The following is a 13,653-nucleotide window of genomic DNA, read 5'->3' on the forward strand; positions in this document are numbered from 1 at the left end:
AACGATATTGAACGGTATCTTGAGTTAAAGATCATGGCACAATTCCCATGCATGTAATCAGTGGAAGGGATCTGGCTATATAACGATATTGAACGGTATCTTGAGTTAAAGATCATGGCACAATTCCCATGCATGCAAGCGGTGGAAGGGATCTGGCTATATAACGATATTGAACGGTATCTTGAGTTAAAGATATAACGATATGGATATATAACGATATTAAACGGTATCTTGAGTTAAAGATCATGGCACAATTCACATGCATGTAATCAGTGGAAGGGATCTGGCTATATAACGATATTGAACGGTATCTTGAGTTAAAGATCATTGCAAAATTCCTTATGGAAGTAATCAGTGGAAGGGATCTGGTTATTGAACATATACTGAACCACACAAAAATGTCGCACCGATAGCGGTTTCTTAAAGCACACACCTTAATTCACTCTAATTAACAATCAAAACGGAGGATTGAGTTCAAGCTTAACAATAATGGTTAACTCCTTTTCGGGAATCACATTTAGAGTTCAAACAAACAAAAACAAATGGTACCATTAAGATACCCCAAAGATAGTATTGTGTATGGCCTCTGTGGGCATCGATGAAAGCGTTGCATCGTCTGTACATGGAATGAAATAGCCGGTTGATGAAGGCCATAGGCACTTGGATCCATACTCTGCGAAAAGCCTGATCGAGTCCAGCCGTAGTTGTCGGCCTTGGTTGGAGGTCATTCAGTTTTCTTTGAATCTCGTCCCAAAGGTGTTCTATTGGACTTCAATCCGGACTGAGTGCAGGCTATTGTAGGGTTTGGATGCCATGTTGTCTTATGAAGCCCAATGTTGCTCTGGCAGTGTGGGCACGAGCGTTGTCTGGCTGGAAGATGTGATTTCTGTAACGTCCAAAATGTGGTACAACGTGGGGTCTTATGACTTGGTCAATATAGCGAGCAACTGTTACGTCATTTCCTCATCCTGGACCAAGAATCTCGAACACCACGGTGTCAACTATCTGGTTCAGACCGATTGCACCCCACACCATGATGCTTGGACCACCCCACGAGTCTCTTTCAACAATACAATCATTGGAACACAGTTCCCCGTGAGATAAAAGCACAGTTCTCCATTGTCGATAACGCCAATTTCGAGTTGCCCATTGCAGTCGGTTTTGGTCGGTGATGAGCGGCGAGGACAGGACTACGATATGGCCTGTGACAGCAGAGGTTTCGTCCGCGCAAACGTCGACGCACTGTATCGGCACTGATGGGTCTGTTGTGAGTCCCAATAGTCTGGCGTGAGGTTCCGCCCTCTGGGGAAGCGATCCTGCAGATGGTTGCGCACCATCTGTCGGTCTTGACGTTGTGGTGTTACTGAAGGTCGCCCACTGCGTGGACTGTCTTGGATGATTTAAGTGACCTGATACCACTCCTGCAGTCGGTAGATTGTCCTAACATGAACATTCAAATGATTGGCTAATCTCCGTGCAGTATGGCCAACTTGCAATCTTCTCAAAGCTTGGTTCCTCTGATCCGTTGTAAGTCGTGGCATGGTGATTGTATCAAAACAAAAATGATTTCAAGCGAGTTTAGGACTTGCTTTCATTAGTATGGCTGTCGCGACATGCACGCGCATTTTCATTTTCACGAAATTTCATACGGAACTTTTTACTATGTCTGCCTTTTTCGGTGCGTTTGGTCGATATGCTTTTTCATCATAAAACACACTGATAATAACTGGTAATAACTGTCAATTTGGATTGAAAAACATGTTAACAAAACCGTACAATCATAATAAAAACACCACCTTGTAAGAAAAAAAAAATTGCATTTGGTTTTGAAAGTCGACGTTTCTTTTGTGGTTCAGTATATATAAAAAATCCGATGCTTTTCTATTGCTTATTGAAAAATGTTAATCCATTCATGTGCATAAAGAACCATATGAGCAGAGGGTGGAATGAGGGGCTATGGATGTTATCAATAGGAAAGGCCAGTTTTTATATATATATTTTTAGTAGAATTCAGATTACATTTGCTTTCTTTCTCATGGCCTTGAACCTTTGAAGCTTGTGATGTAGCTACATCTATGGCCAACGCCTTTAGAGAAATATATGAAACCTTTCCTATTAAACGGGAAATGAATGTTCCCCTTCAGTTTGTCTGATTTAAAAGTAGGGTACAAAGTTGTAAAGATTAACCATTATCCTTAATACAGTAAAAGAAAGGCCTCTATATATTCACATAAAGTATTAAAGACAATAGTAATTAATACTAAGTTCATTCAGGTGAGAGGGGCGGTGGGGTAGCCTAGTGGTTAAAGCGTTAGCTCGTCACGCCGAAGACCCGGGTTCGAATCCCCACATGGGTACAATGTGTGAAGCCCATTTCTGGTGTCCCCCGCCGTGATGTTGCTGGAATATTGCTAAAAGCGGCGTAAAACCAAACTCAGTCAGTCAGTCATTCAGGTGAGTCAGGATTTGGTCTCCTTTTCGCGAACACCTTGTATCGTCACTATTAATACAGTGATACCCATTTACTCTTATATCTTATACCATCAATGTTAAGACATTACGACAGTGGTGTATAATAACATTCCCTTGATAATGTCGTAATTTAACAATCGACTCTTTTGATAGAGCGACTTTATGAGATGTGACTCTGTACCATTTCGTCTTCAACATAACCATTCATATAAATAGTGCACCAGTGCTTCCATTTAATGCATTTCGATACCAAATAGAACTGCTTCGACGAGAAATTGTCGAGACTGTGTTCACAAAAGTGAAAGAATTATTCCGTGGTAACATGTGCAAGCAAAGATACCTAAACTGTCCAAGTCCTCACTCGATCCAGTCTACATGCAGTGATTATATAGCTATATTCAACACAAACAGTTAAATATCTGAATATGGATTAAATATTCGTACTAATCTAAGAAATTATGCAGTTATTATATAGCTATGTACATCATCAACCTACATCCAAATGGAGTATATGAACATGGGATAGATATCAGTACTAATCTCGGACTAGATGCAGTGATTATCTAGATAAATCCAAGGTTAAACTAATTTACATAGATAATTTAACATCAAGTTGCGATATATATCAGTGCTACTCTAAGACGACATGCAGTAATCATATAGGTATACCAATGATCAAACTACATACAAGACGCAGCATCTGGAATAGATATCAGTACTAATCTAAGACTACATGAAGTGATCATATAGGTATATCTATGATCAAACTACATACAAGACGCAGCATCTGGAGCTGGAATAGATGTCAGTATTAATCTGAGACTACATGAAGTGATCATATAGGTATATCTATGATCAAACTACATACAAGACGCAGCATCTGGAATAGATATCAGTACTAATCTAAGACTACATGCAGTGATCATATAGGTATATCTATGATCAAACTACATACAAGACGCAGCATGTGAAGCTGGAATAGATATCAGTACTAATCTAAGACTACATGAAGTGATCATATAGGTATATCTATGATCAAACTACATACAAGACGCAGCATCTGGAATAGATATCAGTACTAATCTAAGACTACATGAAGTGATCATATAGGTATATCTATCATCAAACTGCATACAAGACGCAGCATCTGGAATAGATATCAGTACTAATCTAAGACTACATGAAGTGATCATATAGGTATATCAATGATCCAACTACATACAAGACGCAGCATCTGAAGCTGGAATAGATATCAGTACTAATCTAAGACTACATGAAGTGATCATATAGGTATATCAATGATCAAACTACATACAAGACGCAGCATCTGGAATAGATATCAGTACTAATCTAAGACTACATGAAGTGATCATATAGGTATATCAATGATCAAACTACATACAAGACGCAGCATCTGGAATAGATATCTGTACTAATCTAAGACTACATGAAGTCATCATATAGGTATATCAATGATCAAACTACATATAAGACGCAGCATCTGGAATAGATATCAGTACTAATCTAAGACTACATGAAGTGATCATATAGGTATATCTATGATCAAATTGCATACAAGACGCAGCATCTGGAATAGATATCAGTACTAATCTAAGACTACATGAAGTGATCATATAGGTATATCTATGATCAAACTACATACAAGACACAGCATCTGGAATAGATATCAGTATTAATCTAAGACTACATGAAGTGATCATATAGGTATATCTATGATCAAACTGCATACAAGACGCAGCATTTGAAGCTGGAATAGATATCAGTACTAATCTAAGACTACATGAAGTGATCATATAGGTATATCTATGATCAAACTGCATACAAGACGCAGCATCTGGAATAGATATCAGTACTAATCTAAGACTACATGAAGTGATCATATAGGTATATCTATGATCAAACTGCATACAAGACGCAGCATCTGGAATAGATATCAGTACTAATCTAAGACTACATGAAGTGATCATATAGGTATATCAATGATCCAACTACATACAAGACGCAGCATCTGAAGCTGGAATAGATATCAGTACTAATCTAAGACTACATGAAGTGATCATATAGGTATATCAATGATCAAACTACATACAAGACGCAGCATCTGGAATAGATATCAGTACTAATCTAAGACTACATGAAGTGATCATATAGGTATATCAATGATCAAACTACATACAAGACGCAGCATCTGGAATAGATATCTGTACTAATCTAAGACTACATGAAGTCATCATATAGGTATATCAATGATCAAACTACATATAAGACGCAGCATCTGGAATAGATATCAGTACTAATCTAAGACTACATGAAGTGATCATATAGGTATATCTATGATCAAACTGCATACAAGACGCAGCATCTGGAATAGATATCAGTACTAATCTAAGACTACATGAAGTGATCATATAGGTATATCTATGATCAAACTACATACAAGACACAGCATCTGAATAGATATCAGTATTAATCTAAGACTACATGAAGTGATCATATAGGTATATCTATGATCAAACTGCATACAAGACGCAGCATTTGAAGCTGGAATAGATATCAGTACTAATCTAAGACTACATGAAGTGATCATATAGGTATATCTATGATCAAACTGCATACAAGACGCAGCATCTGGAATAGATATCAGTACTAATCTAAGACTACATGAAGTGATCATATAGGTATATCTATGATCAAACTACATACAAGACACAGCATCTGGAATAGATATCAGTATTAATCTAAGACTACATGAAGTGATCATATAGGTATATCTATGATCAAACTGCATACAAGACGCAGCATTTGAAGCTGGAATAGATATCAGTACTAATCTAAGACTACATGAAGTGATCATATAGGTATATCTATGATCAAACTGCATACAAGACGCAGCATCTGGAATAGATATCTGTACTAATCTAAGACTACATGAAGTGATCATATAGGTATATCTATGATCAAACTGCATACAAGACGCAGCATCTGGAATAGATATCAGTACTAATCTAAGACTACATGAAGTGATCATATAGGTATATCTATGATCAAACTGCATACAAGACGCAGCATCTGGAATAAATATCAGTACTAATCTAAGACTACATGAAGTCATCATATAGGTATATCTATGATCAAACTGCATACAAGACGCAGCATCTGGAATAGATATCAGTACTAATCTAAGACTACATGAAGTGATCATATAGGTATATCTATGATCAAACTACATAAAAGACGCAGCATCTGGAATAGATATCAGTACTAATCTAAGACTACATGAAGTGATCATATAGGTATATCTATGATCAAACTACATACAAGACGCAGCATCTGGAATAGATATCTGTACTAATCTAAGACTACTTGAAGTGATCATATAGGTATATCTATGATCAAACTGCATACAAGACGCAGCATCTGGAATAGATATCTGTACTAATCTAAGACTACATGAAGTGATCATATAGGTATATCTTTGATCAAACTACATAAAAGACGCAACATCTGGAATAGATATCTGTACTAATCTAAGACTACATGAAGTGATCATATAGGTATATCAATGATCAAACTACATACAAGACGCAGCATCTGGAATAGATATCTGTACTAATCTAAGACTACATGAAGTGATCATATAGGTATATCTTTGATCAAACTACATAAAAGACGCAACATCTGGAATAGATATCTGTACTAATCTAAGACTACATGAAGTGATCATATAGGTATATCAATGATCAAACTACATACAAGACGCAGCATCTGGAATAGTTATCAGTACTAATCTAAGACTACATGAAGTGATCATATAGGTATATATTTGATCAAACTACATACAAGACGCAGCATCTGGAATAGATATCTGTACTAATCTAAGACTACATGAAGTGATCATATAGGTATATCTATGATCAAACTGCATACAAGACGCAGCATCTGGAATAGATATCAGTACTAATCTAAGACTACATGAAGTCATCATATAGGTATATCTATGATCAAACTGCATACAAGACGCAGCATCTGGAATAGATATCTGTACTAATCTAAGACTACATGAAGTGATCATATAGGAATATCTATGATCAAACCGCATACAAGACGCAGCATCTGGAATAGATGTCAGTACTAATCTAAGACGACATGAAGTGATCATATAGGTATATCTTTGATCAAACTACATACAAAACGCAGCATCTGAAGCTGGAATAGATATCTGTACTAATCTAAGACTACATGAAGTGATCATATAGGTATATCTTTGATCAAACTACATACAAGACGCAGCATCTGGAATAGATATCAGTACTAATCTAAGACTACATGAAGTGATCATATAGGTATATCTATGATCAAACTGCATACAAGACGCAGCATCTGGAATAGATATCAGTAATAATCTAAGACTACATGAAGTGATCATATAGGTATATCTATGATCAAACTGCATACAAGACGCAGCATCTGGAATAGATATCTGTACTAATCTAAGACTACATGAAGTGATCATATAGGTATATCTATGATCAAACTACATACAAGACGCAGCATCTGGAATAGATATCTGTACTAACCTAAGACTACATGAAGTGATCATATAGGTATATCTATGATCAAACTACATACAAGACGCAGCATCTGGAATAGATATCTGTACTAATCTAAGACTACATGAAGTGATCATATAGGTATATCAATGATCAAACTGCATACAAGACGCAGCATCTGGAATAGATATCAGTACTAATCTAAGACTACATGAAGTGATCATATAGGTATATCTATGATCAAACTGCATACAAGACGCAGCATCTGGAATAGATATCAGTACTAATCTAAGACTACATGAAGTGATCATATAGGTATATCTATGATCAAACTACATACAAGAAGCAGCATCTGGAATAGATATCAGTACTAATCTAAGACTACATGAAGTGATCATATAGGTATATCTATGATCAAACTGCATACAAGACGCAGCATCTGGAATAGATATCAGTACTAATCTAAGACTACATGAAGTGATCATATAGGTATATCAATGATCAAACTGCATACAAGACGCAGCATCTGGAATAGATATCAGTACTAATCTAAGACTACATGAAGTGATCATATAGGTATATCTTTGATCAAACTACATACAAGACGCAGCATCTGAAGCTGGAATAGATATCAGTACTAATCTAAGACTACATGAAGTGATCATATAGGTATATCTTTGATCAAACTACATACAAGACGCAGCATCTGAAGCTGGAATAGATATCTGTACTAATCTAAGACTACATGAAGTGATCATATAGGTATATCTTTGATCAAACTACATACAAGACGCAGCATCTGGAATAGATATCTGTACTAATCTAAGACTACATGAAGTGATCATATAGGTATATCTATCATCAAACTACATACAAAAAGACGCAGCATCTGGAGCTGGAATAGATATCAGTACTATTCTAAGACTACATGAAGTGATCATATAGGTATATCAATGATCAAACTGCATACAAGACGCAGCATCTGGAATAGATATCAGTAATAATCTAAGACTACATGAAGTGATCATATAGGTATATCTATGATCAAACTGCATACAAGACGCAGCATCTGGAATAGATATCTGTACTAATCTAAGACTACATGAAGTTATCATATAGGTATATCTATGATCAAACTACATACAAGACGCAGCATCTGGAATAGATATCTGTACTAACCTAAGACTACATGAAGTGATCATATAGGTATATCTATGATCAAACTGCATACAAGACGCAGCATCTGGAATAGATATCTGTACTAATCTAAGACTACATGAAGTGATCATATAGGTATATCAATGATCAAACTGCATACAAGACGCAGCATCTGGAATAGATATCAGTACTAATCTAAGACTACATGAAGTGATCATATAGGTATATCTATGATCAAACTGCATACAAGACGCAGCATCTGGAATAGATATCAGTACTAATCTAAGACTACATGAAGTGATCATATAGGTATATCTATGATCAAACTACATACAAGACGCAGCATCTGGAATAGATATCAGTACTAATCTAAGACTACATGAAGTGATCATATAGGTATATCTATGATCAAACTGCATACAAGACGCAGCATCTGGAATAGATATCTGTACTAATCTAAGACTACATGAAGTGATCATATAGGTATATCTATGATCAAACTGCATACAAGACGCAGCATCTGGAATAGATGTCAGTACTAATCTAAGACTACATGAAGTGATCATATAGGTATATCTTTGATCAAACTACATACAAGACGCAGCATCTGAAGCTGGAATAGATATCTGTACTAATCTAAGACTACATGAAGTGATCATATAGGTATATCTTTGATCAAACTACATACAAGACGCAGCATCTGAAGCTGGAATAGATATCTGTACTAATCTAAGACTACATGAAGTGATCATATAGGTATATCTTTGATCAAACTACATACAAGACGCAGCATCTGGAATAGATATCTGTACTAATCTAAGACTACATGAAGTGATCATATAGGTATATCTATCATCAAACTACATACAAAAAGACGCAGCATCTGGAGCTGGAATAGATATCAGTACTATTCTAAGACTACATGAAGTGATCATATAGGTATATCTTTGATCAAACTGCATACAAGACGCAGCATCTGAAGCTGGAATAGATATCAGTACTAATCTAAGACTACATGAAGTTGTCATATAGGTATATCTATGATCAAACTACATACAAGACGCAGCATCTGGAGTAGATATCAGTACTAATCTAAGACTACATGAAGTGATCATATAGGTATATCTTTGATCAAACTACATACAAGACGCAGCATCTGGAATAGATATTAGTACTAATCTAAGACTACATGAAGTGATCATATAGGTATATCTTTGATCAAACTACATACAAGACGCAGCATCTGAAGCTGGAATAGATATCTGTAGTAATCTAAGACTACATGAAGTGATCATATAGGTATATCTATCATCAAACTACATACAAAAAGACGCAGCATCTGAAGCTGGAATAGATGTAAGTATTAATCTGAGACTACATGAAGTGATCATATTGCTTTGTCCATGATCAAACTACATACAACATGTAACACTTCAAGTTGGTAAACGACCTAACTACGCCACGTCTACGTACACGATCATATGGTGATGTCTATGATCAAACTACACACAAAATGTTATGTGTATAAATGTGGGATAACTGAATAATATGATAATGGTATGACTTGTAACCTTCTTGTGCTGGACAATGTAACTTAGGTTATAGACTCCCAGAAAGCTGAGAATGAACACTGATCATTGACAGAGGTAAAAATGTTAGAGCTTTGTGCATACACCAAGTACATGGAGTCTAGCTCAGTAGATAATATCTATATTTGTGTGACTTTACATCCCATGTGAATACAAACCACTTATCCACATCTACAATTAACCACATCAAAGTGATCGTAAAGTTAGAACACTTGCGACGAATCTCGCTTCCGTTAGCAGCGCTAAGGTGATCGTAAGTCCCACACTATGGACTCTACGATCGCTTTATGGGGCCAAATCCACAGAGCTTTCGAAACACTACGATATTCGTAAGCCTAAAATAAACTGTATGTTTACGATAGCTCGTAAACTTTCGAAAACTTAGTGGACATGTCCACCGATTCGCTGCAATGAGCACGTTTACCCTTGTAACAGGGAAATATTCCACAAAAGAATATATACCAAGAGTTCATGTCTAAACTTCATAATTACCTCACTATCCTAGATGGGGTGAAGATCTCCGAATCAAGACAGGACATGGCTTGTCAAATATAACGTGAGATTGCTGCGTGTCATGTCAGTTTTAATGTTTTTTAAACTTTCCTAGACCGTGGCAAAAATCTAGCTCAAATAATTGTGAACGTGACACTTTCATAAAATCATACGCACTTAGCCTGAACGCTCTGTGAAACCTGGGTAGAGTGCTTTAATATAGCTGACATTTCTTTCCTTGTATCAAATATTTTGACATCCGGTAGAAGATTATCGCAGCAAAACATCACTGCTCGGCTTAGAAGTTGCATATAGTATTGGCATACACAGATTAGGACCTCTACTGTATAATATCGAGCACTTGCATACATGACAAGGGTTTCAAAACACCTACCAGTTGTCTCAATGATCTTATATCCGACTGGATCACATTTGTGTGTATTCCAAGTTTCACAGTAAAGGAGGAAAAGTGAGCGGTAATGAACATCCGCGTTGACAAGGCCACTGTTGTTGACTAGAGACCTCGGTCACATGTAACGTAACGGTTCTTTTTGTCACTGTTATTTCATAAGTAGCTCGGTCGCATAACATTATCGCCGTTGTGGAGTTGCAAGCTAGGTCACATGTAGCACAACATGGTGACTAAATCACTATTGTGGAGCTGCCAGCTCGGTCACATGTGACGGTTGCTAGATCAGTTATATGTGACATAACACGGTGACTTTATCACTGTTGTGGAGTTGCTAGACCAGTCACATGTGACATAACATGGTGACTACACCACTGTTATGAAAAAGCAATGCTGTTTACAATGTGATCAAATGTATATTTAGGGTTACGCTTTCTCAGTAAAGTACAAATTCTAGTACTTTTGTTGGGTTGAGTCCCATTCGGGATTCGAACCCACACTCTCAGAACCCACACTCGCCAGCACACAAAGCCTTGGTGGCTAAATAGGTTAGATGGCTGACTTTGTGTGCCTCATATGGCCAAATTTATGTAATTGTCTCTGAGCTGAAGCGGCCACTGTCACACTGAATTGAAATGCGTGAGTCCCACAAACAAATTTAAATGTGTCACATTGCACAGTGGAGTTTTCTAACATTGACAATGCATCAGTAACACAAACGTATCACTAACCACTCACATGCTGCTAAAAACGTATGTGCTATTGTCTGACCCCGTTCTGCGGTACTCCCGCCATGTACACATATGAAAACATACCAGACAGCCACGGTGTGGTGAGTGAGTGGGTCAGGTTCAACGTTGCTTTAAACAGTATTCAAGTTATACAGAGGTAGGAGGCAAGGCTTACTTATTTTTCACGTTGCTGGAACACACAAGGAATTACTATACAGGGTGAAGAAAGTCATTACTATATTATTAAAAACTGGCTTGTCATATTCGATTACAAAAGTGTCACAGCTATTAATATTTAATATCTTTAATGAGATAAATAATTCAACAGTGTAACAAGACTCGATGCGTTAGTCGACATATATTTTGTTAGATGACGCCCTTCTGTCCATCACCTCATTTACCGTGAAACATCAGTTATTATTATCACGTGAATCCGCGTCTATTCTCATGGCAAGGGTTTGAGAATCAGGCATTACTATATATGGGGCTGAAACTAGAGCAGTTACTATTAAGGGTGGAGGATCAGATATTGTTTATAGAGTGGCGAATCGGCCATTATTGTATAGGAAGCAGAAAAAAAGAGTTGTTACTATTAAGGGTGGAGGATCAGATATTATTTATAGAGAGGCGAATCGGCCATTATTGTATAGGAAGCAGAAAAAAAAAGTTGTTACTATTAAGGGTGGAGGATCAGATATTGTTTATAGAGTGGAGAATCGGCCATTATTGTATAGGAAGCAGAAAAAAAGTTGTTACTATTAAGGGTGGAGGATCAGATATTTTAATATTAGGTGCAGAATCGGTCATTACTATAAAGAGTGCAGAAAAAAATCGTTACTATTAAGGGTTGAGGGGACCCGTGAAGATCCGTGGTAGAATAGGTCTTCAGCAACCCATGCTTGCAACAAAAGGCGACTATGCTTGTCGTAAGAGGCGACTAACGGGATCGGGTGGTCAGGCTAGCTGACTTGGTTGACACATGTCATCGGTTCCCAGTTGCGCAGATCGATGATCATGCTGTTGATCACTGGACTGTCTGGTCCAGACTCGATTATTTACAGACCGCCACAATATAGCTGGAATATTGCTGAGTGCGGTGTAAAACTCACTCACTCACTCACTCACTCATTCACTAAGGTGGAGGGTAAGATATACTTGTTTATATTTGGTGGAGAATCATTACTATATAGCGAGTGCGGTGGTCACTCCCACTATTAGTAGACGCAGCGTAATTACTATGTACATGAGTAAAACAAGCATTACTACATTTGGGAGACGGAGTCGTTCCCATGCTGTGTAGGGAAACACAACCATGTAGAGTCAGTCTAAGGGTCTGTAGGCGGCTCGGACATAACCAAGCGATGGTGTAAACCTTTCGTTATCTAGTACATTCTGCTTCCTCTGCGCTGTAACAGTCGGCTTCCTGGTGTGCAACACAGTGGAGTCCCACTTTGGTTTTCTGATCTTGTGACAACACGGCCAGTTTGTGGAGGATGACAGGTTCTCACATTGTTCTTTGGACAAGAACGTTATTCATTGGATTTAATTAGTTACTGATGTTACACTATAGATTTAGAAAATCAGGAGCGTCCACTATAATTGTCTATCTGCCACAAAAGACAAACATGTAAAGCGTTGTCTGTATCGGAATACCTGGGATGATATATTTTTGTACGACAATTTATTCAAAACATATTTTTCATAAATATAAACTGTACCTGCAATTTCTTATCGTTTGGTATTTTCATTGCAGGTTTCCAGTACTTCAGTTCTGACAAACCGAAACTTGAATCTCATTAACCTATTCAGAAATGACCTACTTTTCAGCCGTATTTATACTGGCCCAGTGTCATGCTAAAGGTGGTGACTAAATGAGAAGAGCCCTACACCTCTCACCTCACAGCAGGGAACTAACAGTTGCTGTATTTATACTGGCCCAGTGTCATGCTAAAGGTGGTGACTAAATGAGAAGAGCCCGACACCTCTCACCTCACAGCAGGGAATTAACAGTTGTTTTATTTATGAGACCACGCGTGGGTTAACCACAATAACAACAGGGATTATCGTCACTCACAAAATCTAAAGTTAAACAGCCCATAAAACAAAGCTACTGCTGTCAAACCTACACATATTAAATGTCGCTTATCACCTACCTCAAAGCCAAGAAACTGTCGACAAGGGCATCAATGTGGGTATCCAGCTCCTGGAATTACGTATCTGTACCGCCAAAT

The 13,653-nt window shown here is 37.4% G+C and overlaps 1 protein-coding gene across 3 annotated transcripts in view; it reads right to left on the reverse strand.

Annotated features, from left to right (window-relative positions):
• Positions 1 to 13,645, reverse strand: part of LOC124271621 (tyrosine-protein kinase SRK2-like) — a 29,119-nt gene extending 15,474 nt beyond the window's left edge. The window contains exon 1 of one of the 3 annotated variants that reach the window (XM_046706776.1): positions 13,576 to 13,645. The gene's annotated coding sequence lies outside the window, so the exon portion shown is untranslated. Of the gene's footprint in view, positions 1 to 10,282; positions 10,301 to 10,676; positions 10,792 to 13,575 lie in introns of those variants that run through there. The other 2 variants (XM_046706775.1, XM_046706777.1) reach the window with 2 other exon arrangements.
• Between the last annotated feature and the right edge of the window lie 8 nt (positions 13,646 to 13,653).

This window comes from Haliotis rubra, unplaced genomic scaffold (genome assembly GCF_003918875.1).
Source record: "Haliotis rubra isolate DU_JTF1 unplaced genomic scaffold, ASM391887v1 Scf1619, whole genome shotgun sequence".
NCBI lineage: Eukaryota > Metazoa > Mollusca > Gastropoda > Lepetellida > Haliotidae > Haliotis > Haliotis rubra.